The 18479-nt window shown below is 31.9% G+C and overlaps 1 pseudogene; it reads right to left on the reverse strand.

Annotated features, from left to right (window-relative positions):
• Nucleotides 1-2231: 2231 nt before the first annotated feature.
• LOC120156018 lies at nucleotides 2232-2755 on the reverse strand (annotated as a pseudogene).
• Nucleotides 2756-18479: the final 15724 nt, after the last annotated feature.

Raw genomic sequence — 18479 nt, forward strand, 5'->3', positions numbered from 1 at the left:
GTACTTTAATTATTGCTCTTTATTTTATGTTCATTTCATTTTAGTCAAATGAATATTTATGAAAGACTCATAAGCATAACTCGATCGATTTCATAATTGAATTAACGAAATATTTATTTATTTTTAAATATTAAGAAAGACCGTCTTAAAGTAACTAGATGTCCTATTCTGATATTTTAAAATAAATAAATACCCTACTTAGAATTTCTGTTAAATAAAAATTGTGTAATTGAATTTGGAATAATATAATCGTAACTTAAATTTATATTCGAATTCTTATATTTCTACTACTAGAGACAATTTATAATCGATGGGTACCAATTTTGGGCGTTGTGGGGGTGCTAATCATTCCCCAAGCGTAACTGACTCTGAATCCCTTTTTATTACTAAAAAGAATAAATTTCTGGTTATACGTATACTTGTTTATCTTTTAAAATGATGTTTTCTTAAAAACTCTTTTAAAATGTGATTTTTAGGTATTCGACCTACATGACCCAAAAAGGTCGATGGCGACTCCATTCTTTTCATTTAAAAACATTTATTTTCTTGCTTTTCGCCAAGAAAAGTCGTATTGGACGAAAATCGATTACGACAATACTCACTCGACTTTCCTGCTCTTTCCACCATTGAAGAGGTTTTGTGCCATCCGTTGCTTGCTTCATCATAATTGTAAGTTCTAAAATCTACTTTTGAATGGTACATAAGTCCGCTGATTTAGCCATTGCTCGATTTTTCTTGGAATACCTATATATCAACGTGCTAGGATTAATGACTCTTGATGCCAATTTGTTATGAACTAGATAGAGAGAAAACGAGAGAATGAAGATTTTAGAAGAAGAAAACATTCATCTTTTCATTATTGAAAAATGCATTATGCGGGTACAAGATTTTATTTAATCACATTGCACTAGATTCCTTAGCAGCTGGCCGTCCTTTCTAACTTCCTTAACAATATATACAGGTGGCATCATTCAGCTTGGGCTTCACCTCAGTAGGCCCTTCCTTCTCCAATTCAGGTATATCTCTATCTATTTTATCTTTAATTTCCCAATGTATGTCACGTGCCCTTTTTTGGATTAATTCCTCCCCAATTTCCCCAAATTGATTACTACAATCCCTAACCCTTCGTTTTCCCAATTCGCATTTCCTCGCGACCTTCTTCTTCTCCTCCAACCGTAACTCAGACTTTACTGAGCAATATTACATGAAAAAATGACCAGGTCAAGGTGAAAACAGGGGCATGAGCAAGCCTAGATGAAACTTACCTAGAATTTAACAGCACCCCAAATTTGAATGGATTTGGAAGTTCAGTATCATCTGTTCAGCTATATTGGCTAGTTGAAACAGAACATCTCTGGAGTTGCAGAGAGATACAAAAGACTAAAGCTTGGCAACAGCAAAGGCTGTCTCAGGTGGGCATTTGGAGAAACACTCAAAGAATGAAAAGCTTCATCAAGCAACCAATGCAGCACAATCAGCTTTATAAGCTTCATCAGCCATTTGGGCATCTTATGTAGGCAAACCGTGACCCTTGCTTCTCAAAAGACGAAGATGGGGAAATAAGAACCTTTACTACAGAATTTCCTCCCTCGAAACCCATCTGCTTCCAAGAGCTTTTAGTCAGTGACCTCAGCCTAATTGTCCATTTTGATCTGATCTTTGTGAAAATTAAGTTCTGCAAAACCCAACATTGAATGAACTAACCACTCCAAATTACAAAATTATTAAAAAAAGGAACTAGTTCTGGAACCTGTCATACTTTGACGAAAGAAAATAACAAGCTCTGACTGGTATATAATCATGCAAGGACGAAAGAGAAGCAACAGAAGCAATAACCTTAAATAGATGAATTATGTCTGTAAAGTTTACTACAACTGAGAAAGAGAGCTTCTTCTACGCTCAGGTAGCTAAACAGGTTTAAAGCCAAGAACAAGGTTCACCAACATGTCAAAATAGAGATATGGAGCAGACCTTTCTACTTGGTTTATGCTTCAAGTGATGAACTAATTGTTCCTTAAAAATAAGGTTCGAGTAAGAAAAGAAATTAACTTTTATACTAGAGAAATATTTGAAGACTTCCTAGTCAACTGTTAAGAACAAATCGGTGGGAATACAATCAGGTTGGACTTAAATTTCCCAACTATAAATCAAAGAATCAAATGCCCTTACAAGCTCCATCCAACTTGATCTTCTAGTTTGCAGCTAAAATAACGGAAAACATGGAAAACCAATCAAAAATACCCATCAATTGAAACTTTAATATCTGGATTTATCATCAGTCGAACAAGCAAAGAACAAGATCCACAAGGAAGAACAACTGAAGCTGGTAAAGCATCAGAGGTCCTTACAAATATCCCAGTCCCATCCCTCAATAAAGTGCACCCCATTTTACTCAACTCCAAAGAATCAATTGAGAAGTGATCACCACATCAGCACTGGTAATAGGGTTCCATGACTTCACCAGCATCTTCAATCATGATATCATCTAAGCCGATATCTTCTGATGCCACTACATCTTGTCTTGAGTCTCGCAGCTTCTTATCATAGATTGTCGTGACTTGGGGTCACTAAGGATTTCCCAAGCCTTTTGTACTCTCAAAAATCTTTCTCCAGACACGTGATCAGAACTTAACTTATCTGGATGAGAATTAAGGATAGCGGTTCAATAACTTGAACGAATTTCCTCATAACTCGCATTTTCCTTCAAGGATAGAACATAGTGGGTTTGTCGGATGGAGTTACTTTCAAGAATCATAGTTCACCACCACTGTTTACAAGATCAATATCAGTTCAAATGTATAAAATTAGAATTCACAGAAGTTTAGTAGAAGTTATAATTTAACAGTGTAGGAAGTCTTCACCTATGAAGTGCATTGCAGGCACCATTCAAAGATTAAATGGCTTGTTCAAAGTACTTCACAATGGTTTGCCAAACTCACAATCAAATTACAAATACTGGAAAGGCAAACTAACAACAAGCATTATTCCAATCATTGAAAACTAAAACTTGTGTCTGAGCTCATTCTTCATAGATGACAAACCCTGAGGAAATCCCAAAACAATTATACCCAAAAGCCTTCTTAAAAATCCCAAAGTCCATAAAAATAATCAAGGATTTCGAATGAAAAGAATACAATAAAAAATCTTCAACTGCATAATAAAACAAGCATTCAAAACTGATTTTAACTTGCAAAATAAATGAAACGAACTGGCTAATTCTTCAGTTCGGACAAAGTCTAATCCGTAACGAGCAATAGGAGGATTTTGAATGCCATTTACGGATAATAACAACTCGTAACAAGGAAGTTTGTAGAAGTGAAACGGCCCAAATCAACAATATATTCAAAAATAATAAAAACACAACATAATAAATTCAAAATATCAACGCTAAAATCAAAATTACCAAACTAAAAAAACCAAAATAGTAAAAAGGTTCAAAAATAATCTCATATGTCAAAATCAAATGAAAACAAGCCCTAAATCCCCAACTTCCGTAAATATGTAAAAGGTTATTTGATTATTTTAGGTGATGAACAAAACCGAAGTTAAACGCCTTAAATCAAAGGTCTAGGAAATCATCTTTACAAATTTGGGGATTAAGGTTTAGGGCTCGTCAGAATTTGGGAATGGTTGACTGTTTGGCTTTTCTTGCCGCTTTTCACATTTATTTTGGCAACTTTCGAAAGTCATCGATTTAGGTGTAAATTGTAATATGGAGTAATTATATAACTATGATATGTTTGAATAATTAATGTAATTTATAAGTTTCTTTTAGTTAAATTAATGTAATTACAATTAAATATGGTATAAAAAATTAAAATATGTTTGTTAGTGGAAACTATTCCTCGTTTGTATTCGGTATACGTAAACTAATCACTTTTTTTAGTCAAAAAAATATATAACAATTGATTTGATAAATTTTTAAATAAATTGTCTTTTGAATTTGATATTCATAGTATTCTGTAAATGTATCATAATAGGATAATGATGTAATTCCTTTTTTATTTATTTTTCTAACTTATTTATTTTCAATATTAAAAAAATTAACTCATTAAAATGATAATCTATAAATTAAACTATAAATAAATTATCAATCAATGGCTGGCGATATTTAATTATTCATGAAAATTTTAATCCCACATATATTATTAACCTCCTTTGAGGACTCTTTATGCATTGTGATGGAGAAATAGAAATCGCACATCTAAAAAAAATAGATAAAAATATTTGGTCCCAACCCAAAAATCATTTATAATAAGAAAAACTTATAATAACTTGTTGATTTAAAGTGAAAATTGATGTTATATATAATGTGATATGTTCAAAGTTGTCGTCTCATTAGTAACTATCTTCAAATTAATTGAAGTTATTTGATGAGCAGCAAGACCATTTTATGTATGAACATGAACTATAGGATGTTTAGCATTTATTCTAACAAATATGTAATAATCATTAAAAGTTTGCGATATAAATTTATTAGCATTATCAAGACGTAATGTCTTTATGGGTAAATTTGAAAAGTGTATTTATAATTTGATTAATTGAGCAAATAACCTTGCAAATGATAAATTACGGGTTGATAACAATGATACATGTGACTATCTAGTAGATGTATCGATTAAAACTATAAAATATCTAAATAGTCCACAATAAGGGTGTATGGGCCACAAATATCACCACGTAATTATTTTAAAAATCAATAGATTTATAATATATCTTAGTTAGTAATGTCGAATATTTAATTTGACATTAGAGTAAATCCCACATAGAAAATTATTAATTTGACATTAGAGTTAATCCCACATATGAATTGTCAATAACTTTTCACAACATAATTAAATCGGATGATCTAACTGATCATGCCAAATAATAAGATTATTAATAAGCTTCTAATTTACTATAGCATATGCTTCAATTGTAATAATCTAGTACAATCCAGAGGGGAGTGTAGATAATTTTTTCAAGGTGGTTTTATTACCTTGAATTATACTCATAATTTAGAAGTATTCAACACTCTATTCACTTATGGTCTCAATGTGATGTCAATTTTGATGAATATCTTTAAAACTCAACAAATTTCTTTGAGACATCGAAAAGTATAACACATCATCAATTTTGAGTTTAATTTCATTAAGTAATTCTCCACCCGTTCCACTAAATATGTCTCTTTTGATTTTTAAAATTGTCCCATTTAAAATGTCTTATTAGAAAAATCGACAAACAACACTTACATTTCTTTTTTTACCTTATATGTCTCTCTTTTATACCTATCAAAATAAATCAATCAAATATATCAATCACCTTTTAAGGATAATCTTATCATTTCCCTTGGTCAAATATATATCCCTAAAACTATGTTTGTAGTCAATATAAACACAAATTATATGACGGAGATGGTAATATATTTAATTTTATGAATCCTTATGTAATTTTAGTACTTCCATGAATATTACTCACATTAGCATTCTACATTGTTAAGTGAAAAAAATATTTTTTGTGCTTAAATATGGTATGAATGGTTGAACTATCTAATAAGAATAACTCTTCACCATTTATTGTATATTATGTCTAAGAATTAATCATGTTCTTTAGAAAGGGAAATAAAAAGAAAATATCACATAGATATTGATACATGCATCACAAGGCTCAAATCAAAGGAAGAAGTAATAACTCTTCCAAATGATCTACTCATCCAAACCTTGGAAAAGAAGACCAGAACAGCATCAGACTTGCGACGACCTTTTGAATGGGATCCTGATCTTATTTGGTCAACATGTCTTCTGGAGATACAACCTTCTGTCTCTTATATTTCCAACGGTTCTTGAATCGTATAAATCCGATATCTGGAAATCAAGATATGACCATTTTACTGAAGACGGTGCATGCAGGAAATCCTATACGGGATTAATACGCAATTTTGTAAATATTACGATTTTTCAATATTTATATTGATTATCTGTAATATAATTTAATATAGGATGATAAATTATCTTTTAGGATCAGATGTATTATTTTATTAGGAATTAAGGTTGGGTTAAAGCAATATTTTTAGTTATTATTATTTTATTAGGAATTAGAGTTGAGACATGTTTAGTTTATTATTATTTTATTCTTTAGTTATTTAGGACCTTTAGAACTCAACCCCTATATAAAGGAGGCTTCATTCAACTTTTTAAACAAGATTTCTTTGATTAATAATACAACGAGAGTTCATTTTTGCAAGTGTTGATTGCCTTGTGCCTTCGAAGCTTCTTCTCCTTGAGTTCTTTCAAGTTCTTGTGAGGGAGGTTAATCTTCACACTCCAATTTGCCTTTTCATTGCGACTAGGAGGGTTGGTTAGAGCAATATTATCGTGTTTGCCTTTTCATTGCGACTAGGAGGGCTCGATAGGACACTTATCCATCTATTTTTCACAAATCCATCCTCACCATCATTATCTTTACCGTTCACCTTCATAAGGGAGATCTTTTGATTTATTGGTTATCATACTTTATTTTAAATTTCTTTATCTTTTATTTATCTTGTTCTAATTTTATTTCTTACATTATTTCCAGAACCTAAAAGAAACCCTAAGAACCCTACTTGTTGCTGCCACCTTCCCCTATTCATCCCCTTTGTTCTTCATCGAGTTAGAGCTTTTCTAGGTTTGATTCTTCAACAAGAGCAACATTCATTAACCCGCCACCGCTTCCCTATCAGATATGCATATAAATATTTTATAAAATTTAAAGAAAAAATAACATTCCCAATGTTAAATACAACAATAAACCATTATGAAAATCTATTCTTAAAATTAAATAATAATAAATTAGAGGTTTAATTTTTTTTCCTTCGAATGCTGTAAAATAAACAGTGACCTTCAATTGAGTTTGACCAACAATATCATAATTATTTTTTCGTCATTCTTAAAAATAAAATTTATCTCCATTATTTTTCTTTCTTATTTAATAATTATTGATAAAAATACATAAGATGTTTTGACCTTCAATTGAGTTTGACCAACAATATCATAATTATTTTTCGTCATTCTTAAAAATAAAATTTATCTCCATTATTTTTCTTTCTTATTTAATAATTATTGATAAAATCCATAAGATGTTTTGACCTACAACAAGTCCAATGATTTGTACCTTCACGTCGATAATAGAAAGATGATTGGATTTTTTTTTCATTTTTATAATCATCCTTCTTATGAGTGTAAATATTCTTAAAATGACTACTTTATCCATGTCCTCAGCTGTGACCATGATTATAGTCACAACCATTACTATGACCATAATTACTAGAATGACATTTATTCATTCCATTATAAAATGTCATACTCTCTTCATGAAATGGAGTAAAATCAGTTGAATGAATAATTGTTTTCTAGTGATCATATTTTTATGTTATTTTTAAGGATGAAATGATCTTTAACTGTTAAATATTCAATTTTTAGTTCATCATGAACGAAGGTGATGACGAAGAAATATAATAATTGACTTTCACCTTGTTCATTAGTTATATAAATCAATTAAATGAAAAATGCATAGAATAAACATAATCAAAATATGAAAGAATAACAAATCCCAAACATGCAAACGTTTATCATGGAATTATATAAAGAGTAAACTATAAAAAATAGTCCCCGTACTTTTAGGTCACTTGCATTTTGGTCACTCAACTTTTGAAACTTGCACCATGGTCATTGAACTTTTAGTTCGTTTGCATTACGATCCCTGTCATTATCGGCTGTACCTACCGTTAGTATAGAATGGTGTGGCATGTTAGTATACCGTTTGGGGCTTTAAAAAAATAAAAAATTTGAAACAGCGTCGTATTACATTTACCCTAAACGTATAAAAATTAGGTTTAATCTGGGGTTTTTAGAGTTAGGACTTTTTTTTTAAGATTATTAATTGTTGGTTGATGAAAATGAGGGAGAGAAGGGCTCAATCGAAGGTTTTTTTAACTATGGCGAATGGTAAGTTGTTTTTTTATTTGAAAATCTTTTGATGTTTTGATTCATAAATTGTTAAATGGTGTAACTTTTTTTATATTCTAAAATTTTCTTTTTAGGTTTAAATCTTTTGAAATCTGAAATTGAGTTATTGTTACTTTTCATAAATTTAGGTTTAATTTGGGGAAATCTGAAATTGTTTCATAAGCATTTTGATTGAGTTGTAACTTTTCATAAGTTAGTACTATTGTTTGATTGTGTTTGTTGTTTAATTGCATGGTTATTGATTGTATCTGATTTTGGATTTATAACTAGGGTATGCATCTGTTATTGATGTTTGATGGTATTGGACATTGAGTTTGAATATAAAAACATTTGATTTTGGATTGTTGTATGGCATTTTTTATTGATTTGTCATATTCTATCGCATGTGTATTGGACAGTGTGTTTCAATATAATATGGTAAAAATTGATATGATATAAATAATGGTTGTTGGGACTTAAATGTGGTGGTGAACCAGTTTATGCATGTTTATTGGTTTATTGTTGCAACTTTTGATAGTATTGTGGTTCATAAGGTGTAGGATAAATTGTTCTGTCCTATTTTGCATAACTTGGTTTTTTTTTTTCGTGTTTCTTTTAACTTATATTTCTTTTCCTTTTACTTCACTTTGTCAGAAACTAGTGAAAATGAAACTGAAGAATCTGAAGGTTATGATTTTTACCCATCTGAGAATGAAACTTCAGAATCTAAATTTGTGGATAGTGAAAATGATGCTTTTGATACAGCTAAAAAGGTTTGTGATATATTTTTGACTGGTTTTATACAAGAGAACCTAGGGTTTGTGCCTAATCAAACTCTAGCAATAGTTTGTCTTCTGATAGTGATGATGATGCAGAGTCATTGCATAGTGCCTCTTCTTATGATAGTATTGTTGGTAGTAAAAAAATAAAGGTTTCTTAAGTTTAATATTGAGTTAGATATGGTATTCCCTAGTTTAAAAAATCTTATATTTGCTGGTAAGGAAGTATTGAAAGATGTTATTAGACAGTATGGTAGGGTTGAAAGGTTTAGTGTGTTGTTTAAGAAGAATGACAATTGAAGAGTGCAAGCTATGTGCAGTAAATGAACTTGTTCTTGGGTATTATGGGCATCTAAGTTGAACCCTAAGGATTCTAATGATGACACATGGCAGATTAAAATAATTAATGATGAACATAATTATTAAAGAGGAATAAGAAATCAAAGATTGATATCTACAAGGTGGATTGCCAAAACATTTTTAGCTAAATTTAAGACTGGCCTCAATTATTCAATTGTCTCACTGCATTAAGATATTACAGAAGCTTATGGAACTTATGTGTGTTTAGAAAAATGTTATAAGGCTAGGAAATAGTTGTACATAAGGTCCTAGGTTCTTTTAAAGAACAATATAGAAAAATCTATGAATACCTAGGAGAAGTGAGACACCCAAATCTTGATACAACCACAATATGCAAGTTAGATAACATAGTGTTTGTTAGGTTGTACATATATTTGGAAGGCTGCAAACTAGGGATTAAAAACCACTGTAGACCCTTCATTTCTCTGTATGGATGTTTTTTGAAGGGTTATTACTAGGGGTATATATTGGCTGATATGGGAATTGATGCAAATGATTGCATTTATCCTATAGCAGTGGCAGCTATAGAATCTAAAAATCGTGATAGTTGGCAATGGTTCCTATACTTATTGGGAGAGAGGACTTGGACATAGTTAACTCTTATCATGTGACATTCATGTCTGATAAACAAAAGACAAAAAGTTAAAGTTTGATATTTATTTGCTATTTTTTGTACATGTAATAGATATTTATTTGATTATGTTTGTACTTTAATGCGACAGGGTCTTGTTAACTCTATTCTTGAATTGTTCCCCAATGTTGAACATAGAACTTGTGCTAGGCCTTTATATTCAAATTTCAAGAATATTGAGGGGTATAAAGGAAAAGAATTGAAAGATACTTTGTGGAAAGTTGCAAGGGCAACTACTGTTAGGGATTTTGATATAGCATTGTCAGAAATGAGAAGATTGTCAGAGGATGCTTATAACTGGTCAAAGGATCATGCCAGTTGGTTAAAGTCTCATTTTTCCACAAGGTCAAACTATGACATCTTATTAAACAACTACTTAAAATGTTTCAATAAGCTAAGTATAATTTCAATATTTATTTTTTGTTTTCAATTTTTATTTATTGTTTGCTATGACATTAGCAAGCTTATTTATTTACTGTTTACAATATTGAATGTCATAAATATTACCAATGTTTGCTGTGTATTCAAGTATGTTTGATGTGAAAAATTTCAAGTATGTTTTTTGTGTATTCAATATTTGATCTGACAAATCTCAAATATGTTTGTTGCGAAAAATTTGTTGTGTATTCAATAACTTGTTTGTTGTGTATTCAATAATTTTCAAGATGATTTTTGAGACAATGTACAAGCCCATCCTGACCATGATGAAGATTATTCGTACGAAAATGATGCAACGAATTACAAAAAAAAGAGAAGCAATTCTAAAGTGTACTGGTTTACTGTGTCTTAAGATTCAAAAGAAGGTGGACACATTAATTGCACAAGCTGTTAGGTGTTGGCCATCACATGTTGGGGGCCAAGATATGAAGGTGCATTTGGTCCGTCTGACCAACATGTGGTGGATCTAGAAGTTAAAAAAGTGTTCTTGTAGGAAATGGGCTCTTATAGGTATAACATTTCATTTAAGAAGAATTTAGTTATTTGCTGCAACATTTGTAGAATTATGTTTACAATTGCATATGCTGTTAGGAACTGGTCATCTAATACATTTATGTTTCTCAACAGGGATCCCTTGTGCACATGTTGTCTCAGTGATGCTATTAAATCAAGAAAGTCCAGAGAACTATGTTAACAATTGCTACCATAGGTCAACTCAAATCCAACACTACTCGAACTTTATTTACCCTATCAGAGGAGCAAACCTGTCACACCCTAATTTAGGGGCTAAATTTTAGAAATTATAAAGTATTGAATTTAAGTGGTATTTTGGAAGAAATTGAGGATTAAAGTATAAAATCACAAAGCTGGCATATCATTTTAGGAAGGGCAAGAAAATTTAGGGACTTGAACTCGAATTTGTCCATTTTTGTGAGATGTTGAAAATAAAACCCCCTTCCCGTGTAATCTGGTTTTCCTAGATTTTTTCCCTATTTTCTCTCCCCCGTTAACCCCCTTTTAAGTTTCAATTTCTCCACCGTTCGGCCATCGTTCGTCGATCTGAAACCACCAATAGACTCACCATTGAATGAAGAACAAAACCCGACCTCTATTCCATCATGAATCGACATCGTTTGCCGTAAATCTCAACCGAAAGCTTCGTTGGTCTTAACTCGATCGCCCTTGGTTTTTTGTCGATTTAGATGGATCTGGGCACCCGTTTTCGACACCTCCCGCACCATTGTGTTCCTTGCATCCTTTCGAGTCCACCGTGTCCTTGTCTCCGTCGTCGCCAGCACATGAGGGGTGAGGAAGTTAGAGTTTTTGACGTTTTAAAATCGAGCTCTCTATCGTTCAAAATTATGAACCGAGCTTGGTAAGTGTCTCGAAATCACTTAAAATAATTTTAGAAATTTTTGTTGAATTTTTTTGACCTTCTATGCCGCCGTACGCACCGCCCCCTGAGAGTGGGAGTTGTTTGTCATCTTTGGGCACCGATTGAGCCGAGTCGCCTGGACCACGTCGTTGACCGTTGACTTTGACCAAAAAGTTAAAATTTTTAAAAGTCATATTTTATGTTTTTCGACGTCCTGAGTCAGATTCCCAAGTTCGTTTCGCCAAATTCGAACCCGGTAAGTTGTTTTTCACTGATTAATCACCTGATTCGATCTGTTTTCACAATTTAGCTCTGTTTTTTATGTTATTTCGATTGGTTTGTATCTGAGGAATTATGGGTGTTGAATTAAAGATCGAGGGTGATCGAATGGAGATTTATTGGTCGATCGATATGGCATATAAATCGAGGTAATACTCTACTACCTTTTATATGCTTTTCGGAACTCATGGATATGTGATAAATGCTTGATTGGGATGATTGGTTCATTAGATGTAATTAATTATCATTGGACTCGGAGATAAATAGGATTAAGGACAGAACATTGTAAAAGCCTCAGATGACTCGAAAAAGAAATAGGTAGGGTGATCGAGAATAAACCTCAGTTCAATGATTTCATCAGTAAATCAATAAATCTTATAACGCGTAAATTCTGATTAACCTCGTTATAGGTTAAATGTTAGAAATATTTAGATATGAAATTACTGAAAAGAGCACCTTGTATAAATTACAAAAACTCCCTTATACTGAAAAATGATCAAGATTTCCCCTAGTGGTGAAATTAACCTCCAATGAGCAAATGAGCAAAGTAATATGAATATTAATGGAACTATAGTATTTTCAAGCCTAATTTACCCGAAGTAATGCCACTGTCGGAATTGAATAAAATTATAAAAATATCTCTAAAGGGTAAAATGACCAAAATGCCCCTAAAGTGTAAATGGCCTAAAATACCTCTAAACCCTGGAATTACTAATACCATAGTCCTGAAATGAAATGAATAGAAGTACTATATGTATCTGAATCGTTGAAACAATCAAATTACTCTGGAAACTCTGAAGTGATCGGGATAGACTTGATAATAAATGAACTTAGCAACCTCAATGATTTAGGATTAAGTAAACGATTTGGATAAGTCTGGAAACTCTAATAGACTTACATGATATATTATCCCTATGGGTTATGAACCATAAATCAAGTAAGTCAGTATTTCCTGATACCGTTGAAATATGGAGATTAAATAAAGACCTATGGAATATATGGTTGTCTCCTTAAGATATATTCAGTGATGATTCTGAAGATGATCTATGGACAAGAATTGTTGGTATTAAAGAGTGAATACCCTGGAAGGACAATGAATTGATCATTCGACAGGCATCAGTTATGGGAGTTGTTCAGCTCGAGTTACTCAATAATCCGATAGATCGACACAAATTATAAGTGCCCTAAATCTTCATTTCTCCCTTATCAGCTCAAATTACTCCAGTCATATATGAAAATACAAGTAACTCAGATAGAAAAGATTCTGAATTTCTACTTGGTTCAATTGGACTAAAATCCTATTAATTCAATGCATACTCCTAAATACCCATGATTGTTTGGGTAATAGAATCACTCTCAGAAAATATGAATCTATAATTATTCTGTATAAGGTTCCTGAACACTTTCCTGAGGCACCTGAATCATAGTAGGATTCTAGAGTATAACCTCTAAATGTCTGATTAGATCCATTAGTAATCAGTCACTTTCAATAGGACCTTGTTCCTGTAATCCGAACCAATTACATCAGTTTCATGTTTTCCATTTCTGATAAACTACCATTTGCCTTTGAAAAATACTTGGATCCTCTAGTGTGTTCCACAAGTACTACATGATGGTTTATATGTTTTGAAATGATTTTTAATGAAAGTATTGATTTACTGGTTTATGAACCATGGCAACATGATATGTGATATTTGATTACAGTTTTCATCGAAAACTATGAATTGTTCCTGATTTAGGAAATAATGGAATCTACTCGTTTATGAATTATGGTTACCTGAAATGTGTTATCAGGTTTCCTGTTTTCAATAGAAAATATGATGGTTATTGATTTATGGACCATGAAATATACTGGTTACTATTAGAACTGTTTTATTGGATATTATATGGGTAGACTAGAGTATGGAGGTACAGCTCTAATCAAGCTGGTAAATCATTACGGACCTAAGGTGATCCTTGGGTAGACCCTCAGGCCCCAAGATATTCCCTTAGGTTAATCATGGGACAACTTATGGTGTACAGGTGGGATTAGTTATACGGGTAATTTCATTATCACGGTTATGACATATTACTGGATCACGATCCAGATATTACGATTTATGGCTAAAATTGATTTCTACTGGATATTTATATGGATATGACTCTGGAGTATGGATGCACAGCCTTGATCCAGCTGGTAAGTCCTTATGGACCTATGGATACCCTTGGGTAAGCCCATAAGCCCCAAGGCATATCTTAGGTTGGCTCCCTTTGCTTGGTGGTTAGGGTAAGCCCCATGGACGCAGTTCTAGGGAACTGCATAATGGAGTTTGGTTAGAGGGTTCCTCTATGGTTTTAAAAGATTTATATATTTTCACTGGTTTTGATTAAAACACACTAAATATCCTATTCGACCTCCTGAAAACATGATACTAGGAATGCTTCCTATGAACTGAGATCTTCATGGCTTCTACTCGATGAACTACTATTGGAACCCCAGATTATTCCGAAAATCAGTATACGTCTGATTCAATAAGGAAATTATATGGCTTCCCATTTATCTGCATGTCATGTAGCATCAATTGGTAGTATTGTATTACTGAGCTTCCCAAAGCTCACTCTGTTACTCACCTTTTCAGGTTAAAAGAATCGTATTAGTGCAGCTATTAACATCAGTAAGAGAGTTCTTCCAGCGTTGCTTGCAGAGTATGGTACATGTGATTATGGGGCATGTAGGTTGTATTTTGTTTTTATATATGAGTCTGAAAATCTGTTTTAATTTCGAATACTGATAAATTTTATTTTTTATTTATAAATCATTTTATGAGTTTACATGTTTTAATAAAAGTTTTAATTTTTCTGAGATTTTTACGTTGCGTAGCTCCGGTGGCCCTAATGTGACACCTCAGATCGGATCGAGTCATCCGCATTAGTTTGAGGGGTTATAAAATCATTGGGAACCAATCCCATCAATGGAGCCAATACTTCCTCCAGTTCAAATGAGCTATTGGTAGGCCTAAAACAAAGGAAAAGGGCTACTGATGAATAAGAAAGTGGTCCTAGTAAGGGAAAAGGACCCTAAAAACTTAAGTTCACAAAATATGGTAAAGTAGGCCCCAATATAAGGACTTCTAGAGGTTATTTCAGAGGTAATTCTAGGCTTAAGACACCACCTGCTACCACACCTATATCATGTACACCTCCAGAACCTTCAACAATAATAAATTGAGCATCTTCAACTTCAGCACCTTAAAGGATTCAATCATATTCAATTGGTGCACCTCTAGGGTTTCAATCATCTTCAATTGACGCACTACTAGGGTTTCAATCATATTCAACTGGTGCACCTCCAACTACTCCACTTTTTACTCTATATCCATCAGCTGGCAGAGTACCAAAAATACTTGTGAGTATTTAATTATCTATCTTTCACTCTATTATTGCCTTTTCCTTTAACTTACAATTGATACGTATTTTTTTACAGTTTAGGAAGCCTGCTGCAGCAACTTCCCAAGTGCCAAGTTAGTCTACATTTATTGAGCAAAGGAATAAGATCAAACGGCAGCAGGAAGGTAAATCCCACCACCATAACAACAACCGACAACATATTAGGTTGTTAGATGGATGTTGCAATCACCTTCTCCTTCTAAAAACATGGCTGAACAGAATTCACATGAATCCATTTCCAGTTTAAAACCACATAATAATTGATGTTGCAATCACCTTATTTTTTATGGTAGTTTTAAACCATTGCTATATTGAATGTTGATAGATGTTAGGTGTCATTTTGTGTGTAATTTTTTGTATATGGCTTAGTGGTTTAGTCAATATGATATGACTGCCAAAAACATATACCATGATATATGGTAAAATTTTGATGTATTTTGAGAGAAAAATGGTAGAAGGTACAACATTACATATGTTATGTAACTTATACATTTTCCCTTCTAAATGTTTTATCAATGAAATCAGTTATTTGAAGGATTACATTTTGTTCAAGTTACTTATGTGATTGATTTTCAATCATATTTGATGGTTAGTAAAACAACATTCACTCTATTATTACCATTACATTTGATGTATTGCTTTGGCTTAATATAGAACATTGAAAAATACACAATGGAAAAATGATGAACCTCAAATTTATGTTCATAAATATTTCAATAACATGTTAAACCACAAACCCTAAATTTATAAACACTTAATTACACGTTGAACCCCAAATTCCAAATTCATTTTTAAAGAACAATATAGCTTATCAAAATGAACTTAAAGCAGCAAACATTTGGTAAAAAGAGAGCCCAAATCCAATATTACCTCTTCATTAACCCAACATAATCAACAACAACAAAAATTCGCAAACAACCCACCCAAATGACTCGCTCAAGCGTTCTTCCTCTCTCCATGGTTCTCATCTTCCTCAACAAACCAACAATAATAGTACGTGAACGTGGATTCAATGGGGGGTCATACCAAACAAAAAAATTGCAATTTCTCCTAGCACGCCCATAGTTACTGCACCCAAAGAATCTCCTTCCAGCATTATTATTCGTCCAAACTGTGCGTAAGCTAGCTAACATTCCATAAAAACATGTTGGGATTGATATCGGTGGTGTATTCATTGCTAGCAATTGATGCTCAAACAAAGAAAAAAAAAGAAAATTATTTTTAGGGTTTAGATTTTTAAATTTAGAGAGAAAAATAGATTGGATGCTGATATGAATTAATTAAATGAGCTTTTATTTAGCCCCAAACAGTATACTAGAGTGCCAAATCATTCTCTACTAACGGGTGGTAACGACAGAGATCGTAATGCAAGCGAACTAAAAGTTCGATGACTGTGGTGCAAGTTTCAAAAGTTGGGTGACTAAAATGCAAGCGACCTAAAAGTTCGAGGACTATTTTTATAGTTTACCCAAAATATTATTGTAAGCAAGAGCATATAAAAGTGTTGTTAAAATTAATAATATATTTAATAGTATATAAAACCTCAAACTTTGTGGGGTGGGGGAATAGTTTAATCCATAAACTTTTTTCTGCACTAAATGAATGAGACCATTAATTTGAAAGGGGAAAAAACTCATCTAACCCTTTAAATAACAAAATCAAATATTGATCGTCATATTTAGGGTTTCAAATTACAGACCAAAAATGCGATAGCGATCGTGATATTGTGGTAGCACCGCCGTCCGAAATAGTTTTCATGATTTTTGCGGTGGGTAACGGATTCACACCAATAGCGGTATGTCGCTTGCAATTTAATGGGTAACGGTGGATTGCGCTGATCACGGGACACTATAAGCGTTATTCCAACCATGATTCCAACAGTAATTTTTTCTTTGTTTCAAAAAATTGAAGGTCAGGGGGGAGGAGGAAGGGGTTTGAGAGTGAAAGCATAATTGTTTTTTCATACAATGAAATCGGGGGGGGGGGGGGAAGGGGGGAGAGAGTTGAGAGTAAAAGAAAAAAAAGTTTTTTGTTTCAGAATGAAAGTTCGGGGAAGGGGGAGGGGGAGTTGGTTTATTTATTTTAGTTTTTAAAATAATTTTTAAAATATAATTTTAAAGGATGTATTAATTTGACATCCCTCCCACTTTTATAATTTATAATTTAATCCCTAGTTTAAAATGTAAACTTTAATTTTTATTTAATTTAGTATTAATTTCAGTAATCTAAATTTATGCAATTTAAATTTTACAATTTTATTTTAATTATATTTAATTTAGTCATTTTAGCGTAAGTTGAGCGACATTTAAAAAAAATGTTGATTGTGATACCCACAATGACCGCAATAACATATGTTATGTCCGCAACTGTGAAAAACGCGACGCGACCGAAAACGTGACCGCGAATGCTATTTAAATCCCTGGTCACAATGCTTATATGACAGTGTACAAAGCTTACATGATAATCTACAATGTTGACATGGTAGTTCACAATGGACAATGAGGTGATGGATGAATTTAACTGATTTTTGGCTAAGTTTGATGGCCTAATTAATTTTTAAAAAAATTTGATTTTTTTAATTTTTTAGAAAAATTAATAAATTATTTAAAGTTGAAATATAAAAAAATATTAAGATATTCAACACATAAAATATAAAAATATTACAAAATAAATTATTTAAAAAATGCAGTTTATGGACCACAATGAGTATAAAAAAGTTTAGGGTCATAATGATTTTTTTTGCAAAAGTTTAAGACTTTTAGGGATCATTGAGTCAAAATATTATTGTTAGAAAAATTTGAATTTGTGTAAATTAAGTTAAAATCAAGATCATATATTTTCTCCTTTTTCAAATTACAAAGCAATTTTAATAAAATTACTGAAAATATTTTTTTTATGTTTTCATATTTTCATTTTTTATTTTTTAAAAATCGTTTTCTAATTTACACTCAAACACATTTTCTATTTTCTAAGAAAATGAAAATGAAAATAGTCTATAATTCTTAGAACCAAACGCACAACAGAATGCCTAACCCTGAAAGTAGAATGTGACATGAACTATGTGATATATGTGTAAAATAAAGAAAGTAAACAAAAAAAAATAACAAGAACAAAATATTTGAGGGGGAAAAGAGAATTTTAATATTGTTTTTCAATGTGAAATGTGTTGAAAGATTTCTTCAATCTTTAAATTTATATTTATAATCATAAGTAGTAGTTGTAAGATA

This window comes from Hibiscus syriacus, unplaced genomic scaffold (genome assembly GCF_006381635.1).
Source record: "Hibiscus syriacus cultivar Baekdansim isolate YM2019G1 unplaced genomic scaffold, ASM638163v2 tig00111210_pilon, whole genome shotgun sequence".
In the NCBI taxonomy this organism is placed as follows: Eukaryota; Viridiplantae; Streptophyta; class Magnoliopsida; order Malvales; family Malvaceae; genus Hibiscus; species Hibiscus syriacus.